We start from the raw sequence: 7,894 nt of genomic DNA, 5'->3' as shown, positions 1-7,894 counted from the left end.
AGGAAAGATTCGACACTTGTACAAAATTTTTGTACAGTGGAACAGGTACGATCTTCCTAGGACTAACCAACAGTCATGCCCCACAGACCCAACTGAACTTTCCATCAGATATTGGGCCCCACAAACCTATTTGGACTTCGCACCAACTATCGAGTTCCGCGGACCTAGCTAGATTTCAATATTGTGTCAGGTCTTCCAGACCCGTCAACTCTTGTATACTTGGTAAAACAATTAGACTACAAAATGATCTAATTTTAATTTCCTTGTCATTCATCAAAATTTGAGTTAGATCATTAGTACAAATTGCACCAACATGATCTTGGCAAAAGTTAAAGTCCAAGTGTGACTGGGTGAGGTTGAAGTCTCGAAGGTGAGGAACCCCTTGGCAATGGAAGATCTGATAACAAGGATAAGACCGAAGAAAGATCTTGAAAGTAAAATGTGAAGGATGGGAAACATCTGAGAGACGCAAGGCTGATGGAGGAGACTAAAATGCAAGGTTAAGATTGTGTGGGAAAGGATGAGTGTATGAGTAATTATACTCAGGGTTAAAACCCTTATGCTAGAGTTTACCAGTCGACTGGTGATTGAGAAATAGCAAATTCAACAGTCGAGCTTCTATTTGCTCAGTGATCAGTTGACTGGGAGAGAACATAATGTTTCCATTCTCTCAACCAAAGTGGACTAGTCGATTGGCCCTTACACTAGTCAACTGGTATTGAGCTATTAGGGTGTAACCGTCAATTTTCCATAGAGGCCAGTCGACTGGTGACTTTACCAGTTGATTGCTAAAAGGAAAATAACTTTGATATTTTCCCCCAAGCTCTATATAATGGAGCTTGGGATGGCTAGTTTGGGTGACAAAATTAGAGGTGGTTAGCCCCTAATTAGAGTCACTAAGCTCTCGTGTGATTCTCGTGCTCTTGATCGAGTTGTGGTGAGGTTTCTCCACCGATAATAAGGTTTGAGCTAGCCGAAGTTTGCCAGGGAATCATCCACCGACAGATAGGGAGTGCCCACCTTACGGACACACTATAGAGTAGGAGCCCTAATCTCCGAACCATGTTAAATTAACGTGTTAGGTTTACTTTCTTGTTTTAGTTTAGCCTTTATATTTATATTTCCACTGTGCGCTAAGGAGTGTAGGAAGCAAACGAACACTTTGGAGTGGATCGTCTATTTTCCCCCTCTAGCCGGTGATCAAGGTCCTAATAATTGGTATTAGAGTGAGGTCGCTCTTCATTGGACTAGTTGCTAAGAGGAGCAAGTGCTTCAGGAAGAAGATGGAGTCGAAAGGACAGGCTGGGATATCCGAATCTCACCTCCATAGAGTAGGAGCCCAAATCTCCGAACTGTTGGTGCAATTTTCCTAGGTCAAAGTTGACCAGTTTGACTAAGCTTGAATTGACTCAAGTTTGAGTCTTGATGTTCGAGTTTTAATGTTTGACAATTGATGTGTGTAAATATTATAATCGTTTATGCATGTTTTAAGGCACATTCAATTGCTTTATACGTATATATTCTTTGCATGATCATCTTTTTTATCATATACTCTTCATATATACTCTTTTGTTCAGATATCTGCTCTTTATTTGGTTTTGTATTGACAGGGACAACTTTTAGAGTGAAAAATAGCGATTGTCGATGCACCAGAACGAGCCAGAGAACACGGTCATGCAACCTTGCACGACCGTGTGGCCAAACAGAAGAGGAACAATGCATGGTCGTGCAACTCTTGCACGGCCAACCAGAGGCAAATCAGAGCATGGCCGTGCAAACTTGCATGGTCGTTTCCCCCACAACCGAAGCCAAGCAAGGAATGGTCGTGTAACCCTGCACGATCGTGTCCCAGGAGTCGAGCCCTAGATCCACACGGTCGTGCCAATTGGCATGGCCGTGCAGCGCGGCCAGAACAGAAGGAAGACACGGCTGTGCGAATCTCGCACGACCGTGCCACTCAACCCGAAGGGAGGATGCACTTGGTCGTGCGGATCTCGCACGGCCGTGGCACGGGTCGTGCGGTGCCCGTGCGGTGCCCGTGCCCTAACTTATATAAGGGTCAAGAACCCTATTCTTGGGATCATCTTTGGTTCGAGACTTCGTTCCCCTTCGGGGGAAACCCTAGAGCTTCATCCACCATCATCCCTTGGCATTCCGTCCATCTCCAGAGCAAGGATGCATCCCTAAGACATCAGAAACCTCGGCAAGCATCTCTTCTTCCCCTTCTTCTCACATCAAGGGTTGTAAGTATGCTTTACTTTATGTTTTGGGATTGTTCTTCCCTCGCAATGGAGTAGATATCCTTTTCTAGGATTAGGGAGTATTTGTAATGTGATGGAGATGTAAGAACTATGTAGATTCGCCATATTTCTATTCAATGACTTGTTAATGCCTTGCTCATGATGAATTGTGTGTGTGACATATTTATATTCTTTTGCATGCTTTGTTGATTAATGTGGATGATTGTTAATCACGCAAAGGGGATGCTCTAGAGCGTATTAACCAAGGTGCCCTAGTGATAGGGGTGACCCTTTCCGAGCGTCTAGGATGTTCCCTTAAAAGGAGAAACAATCCCTTAGAAATTGCTGTTCTCGTAGAAAGAGTGTTCTAGATCGTATACCCGAGGGGCCCTAGTGATAAGGGTAACCCGTTCACGAACGTCTAGGACATTCTCTTGAAAGGAGAGGCAATTCCTCCATAAGGAAGTAGGAAACCGTACCAAATCTCTACCTTTATCCTTATTGTTAGTTACTAGACATGTATTCCGGTGATCTACCGAGGCACCCTCGTGACAGGGGTTAACCGTTACAGGATTTTACGGGAATCATCTCTATTCGATACTTAGGGATATTGACCAATTTAACTTCCTGCAAGAGCATGGACATAGAAAGCAGAAACTAAACAATCTATGTAATATATCCTAGCATTACAATGAAACTGAAATCCTAGAATCCATCTCCCAAAGCTCATTCCCTCCAAGATTAATTCTCTCTCCTCTCTCTTCGTCTCAACCTTCTTTCCCTCTCTTTAATCACACTAGTTAGTTCATAAGCGTCAAAGCCATCTTTCGACCATCTAGATAACTTACTTTGTTACATCTCTGTTAGGATGTATATAAAAGTCTAGTTTTTTGTATGAACGTTTATTGAATGAACATTTATTTTGTAATAAGAATCACATTGGTCAAATGTTTGCATTTAGTAAAATACAATTGTCCATTTAATTTATATTGTAGATAACATGGTGTGTGGTGTGTAACGCTCGAAAATTCTCAAAGCTAAATTAGAAATATTCTATGATTATTCTGGAATTTTTAGATATTTTTCCGGAATTTTTAGAGTAACGGAAGTAGCAAAAATAATTAGAAAACGAAAACGGCCTAAGCGGGAATTGAACCCGAGACCTATGGCTTGGGGATAATACTAGTAACCAATTGAACCCAGCAGGGCCGTGCTAAAAGGAAAGGGAACCAATAAAATTTATATTGGTATTGGGCGAATTAACTCCTTAATATAAATAGGAAACTTAAGTTGGTTTGGGTTATTTCTTTTATTTGGTTCGGCAACTTCTCCCTCTCCAAACCCTCACCGACGCCAACTCCTTCTTCCTCTCTTTCTCTCGGCGCCAACACCCAAGCAAGCCTAGGGTTTCATCCCTAGGGCCATAGGAGCACTTTCCGGCGACAATTTCAGCACCAGGACGTTCCCCTCCGCGAGTAGAACACGTGGACGCGAGCGAATCGTCGAGAGGTCGTCTCCACCGGAATTTCTAGCGATTAGATTTGTAAGAAATCTAGCACACAAGGTAAGAAACCCCTCACCTGCAGTATAAGTAGCTTCCGTTTGGTTTTCTATGCATTAGTTTAGTTATATGCAGATTTTTCGATGTATAGGGTGTACTTAACCCTCCTCGCAGGTTTAGGGATTTAGTGAGTACCTTTAGATGGGCCGGACACGTCTTTTCCCCTTCAGTTGGAGGTTTAGATGCTGTTGGGTGCCTAAAGGTAGTCTCCCTAATAGAGAGGGGAGTTAAAGCACACTAGGTGTTCGATAAAATAGCTAGTTAAGTAAAAATGCAAATTAGGCATTTTAACAGCTCAGTTGAATGCATTAGAAGCATTTAAATCAGTAAATCAGTTTATTCTAGCTTATATGGGACTACGGTCCAATGGGTGGGCTCCCACAGTCGCCTCTGGGTTCAGACAACCTAGCTCTAGGTTCAGATAACCTAGAAACAGCAAGACAATAGTTATTAGCTATACTCAGTATTTTACTTTTCAGTGGCACTGCACTCGATTAGATATCCATTGGGTTGGACTCCCACAGTCGTCCCTAGGTTCAGATAACCTAGTAAACCCTACTAAATTCGGGACTTGCAAGGTTTAGTTAGGGATGCGCGCACAGTAAGTACAGTTGCCGGGCCCAAACAGCAGCATGATTATGTATTTTCACATATTATGTATATAGTTTTCAAAAGTTCATAAAATAGTCATATGAATTCAGTACAGTTTTAGTATCAGATCAGTAATAGCTTAGCTCAGTATCATGCTCCAGCTTAGTTTTTCCCTGTGAATATGCATGATAACTCTATGTTAGTTCGATATACATGTTTGGATGATTGTATGCCATGCCATCTTTTACATGTTCAGCATATGTTTTAAATAACATGTTTTAAAAGCATGAATGCATCGTATGCATGTTTTTGTGAGGTAGATGGTTTCTTACTAAGCTTTAAGCTTACAGATTCTATTTTTCCTTATACTGCAGATAAAGGTAAAGGAAAGATGGACTAGCGGAGGCTGGAGGTCAATGCACTGATGAGGATGTGTGTGGATGGAACATGGAATAAAGATCCTAGGGATCCAGAAATTTCAATTAAGCATATGAACTTTAGTATTTCTATTACTCTTTGTTCTAGTATGTTAAACGCCATGAGCTAACGAACCATGCTTTAGATTGTGCTTAGAATGTTAGATACATGATGTTAGAATGTTAGTTGTCATCGTTAGAGAGTTTTCTAGCCATCTTAGAACTGGAAATGTGGTTGAGGCACGAAACAGTGTTGAAATCAGACATTTGGCACGAAATCAGTAACTCGAATCGATCAGCTGATCGATTCGAGGGCTCCCAATCGATCAGCCGATCGATTGGGCAATCTGTTCCATGAATAGTAGGCCTCTGGATCGATCAGCCGATCGATCCAGCCATTTCCGTCGCAAACAGAGAACTCTGGGATCGTTCAATGGATCGATTGACCAGCCTGGATCGATCAGCCGATCGATCCAAATTATTGCCCCGAGCACAGTAGCGTGCTGGATCGATCACTGGATCGATCCAACTTATGTCCCGCATACAGTAGCTGTCTGGATCGATCCCTGGATCGATCCGACTATTCCAATTGATCCGTGGATCGATTGGGAGGTTTGATAACAGCTGGGAAACATATATTTCAGTTCCTTGACCATAGGGGATGTAGTACATGTTAGGTATACTTAGATTACACTCCTTAGTACATGTAGCACCAAGAAATGTTAACAGCTTAGCAAAATTTTAATTAGTACAGCTTCCGTGTCTAGTTTTAGTGATGGTCAGGGAATAGTTTAGCACAGCATAATGTGACGATAAGCCTTACAGCTTAGTTAGTAGAAGGCGGGTCGTTACAGAGTGGTATCAGAGCAGTGTTCCATACTTTCTACACACACATCAGCATTGAACCTGCAGCTTCCAAGTAAGAATACCTCTACTTGATTTATGTTTCTTGCTTTCTTGTATAGCTCATGTTTATAGATAAACTGCTGCAGGATAGTATGTGATAGTATATAACATGATAACGATAGTTATACAATTATGATTGTAATAGTTATTCATGTTCTGTCCCCTATGTCTTTAGCAATGGCACGAGGACGCCCAGCTAGAAGGGCACTAGCTACTGAGCCCCAGCAAGAGGCAGGCAGTTCAGTGCCTCCCCCAGACCTTACAGCAGCAGCTAGCTGAACAGCAACAGGAGATAGCCACCCTCAAGGCTAATCAGCAGAGTACCCCCACAGTCACCTCGGAACCGAACCTGACGACTCCAGAAGTCTTAGAGGTTCCACCAGCTCAGCCTACAACGCCAACGCCAGCACCAGTACCAGCATCAGCAGTCCCAGTAGCTGAGTCAAGAAAGGAAGCCTATCTGATCCAGTGGCAACGAGTCAAGCCAGAGAACTTCTCAGGCACTAGTGAACCATGGGATGCACAAGCCTGGTTCAAAACACTGGAGAGTACGATGGAGCTTTTGGACTGGCCAGAACACGAGAAGGTGAAGTGTGCCTCCTTCTGCCTGACAGGAGACGCACGCATGTGGTGGGAAAGAATCAGAATGAAGCGCCCAGTGAACCAGATGTCATGGGTTGACTTCGAGAAAGAATTCTTCGAGGAGTTCTTTCACATACGGGTTACAAACCGCCACTACGACGAGTTCACCGAGTTTCGTCAGGGCAACCTTTCAGTTGAGGAAGCCGTGAAGAAATTCAACAGGTTGGCTCGTCTATGCCTAGCCAGTCACAGAGAAGGAACGAATCCGGTTGATGCTCAAGATGCCGAGGCCGAGATAGCAGTGAACGTGGTCGGTGGCATACATAGCCACAAACCACGAGAGGAGTTAGTGGGCGCCTTGACCACGAGCATTACCGTAACAAGATAAAGCAGAAGCAAGTCTCCTCGAGTCCAAAGGCCAAGGAAACTCTCACACTCAAAACAGCAAGGCCACAACTCTAATGGAAAGGGAACTCCAGAAGCAAACGTGGAGTGACCCAAAGGAGGACCATCTAGCAAGCGACCCGGCTATCCAAAGTGTGCTACTTGTGGGAAATTCCACCTGTGGGTTTGTCGCAAGGGCACACGAGGATGCTTTGAATGTGGACAAGAAGGGCACATGGCCAAGCAAAGGCTCGAACAAGACCGGTCTTCCTCAGCCACAGCAGATTCAGTATGCAGCCAGCTCAGTTATATCGATGCAGGCCGCTCTAGAAGGTCCACTTATCAGCCAAGATTAGAAGCCCCTCCAACTATGACTAATGCGAGGATCTACTCACTCACCAGAGAGGACGTAGCCAATGCCTCGACAGTTGTCACAGGTCGATTAGCATTTTACAGATAGTCTATCTTATTTGATATTGGGGCAACCCATTCATATATAGCCGGATGTTCTCCGAAAAATTAGAAAGACCCCCGAGGTACTCGGTGGCGGCACTACCTTCAGGAGAGGTCATGGCATCCACGCACTGGCTCAGAGCAGTGCCATTATAGCAGACAGAGAGCTCTTTTGTGATCCGATAGTGCTAGAGATGACCGACTATGACGTTATCTTGGGAATGGACTTTCGATCGATACGGTGCTACCATAGAGTGCCGTAAATGGAAAGTCATCTTCCAACCTGAAGGCAGTGCAATTTGAATACAGCGGTGAACCAAAGAGAAAGGCCAAGAAGTTTCTCTCACCATGAAAGCACGTAAGCTACTGGATCTGGGATGTACAGGTTCCTAGCACACGAGTCAATGCCACCTGGGCAAGAACCAACACTAGCAGAGGTTCGAGTCGATGTGACTACCAGCAGCCTTCCCTCAAGAGTTACCAGCTTAGCACCGCAGTGAGATTGACTTTGATATAGAGTTCATTCCCGGTACAAATCCTATCTCCAAAGCGCCTTATCGCATGGCTCCAGCAGAACTGAAGGAACTTCAGGAGCAACTACAGGAGCTGCTCGACAAGGGTTTTATACGCCCGAGTCACTCACCATGGGGAGCGCCTGCATTGTTCGTGAAGAAGAAGGATGGAAGCATGCGACTGTGCATAGACTACAGATCACTGAACCAAGTCACGATCAAGAACAGGTATCCCCTTCCCATAATCGA

The sequence above is a fragment of the Zingiber officinale genome, chromosome 9A (genome assembly GCF_018446385.1).
Source record: "Zingiber officinale cultivar Zhangliang chromosome 9A, Zo_v1.1, whole genome shotgun sequence".
NCBI lineage: Eukaryota > Viridiplantae > Streptophyta > Magnoliopsida > Zingiberales > Zingiberaceae > Zingiber > Zingiber officinale.
The sequence above is the reverse complement of the archived record's forward strand: the minus strand, read 5'-3'. Positions refer to the sequence as shown.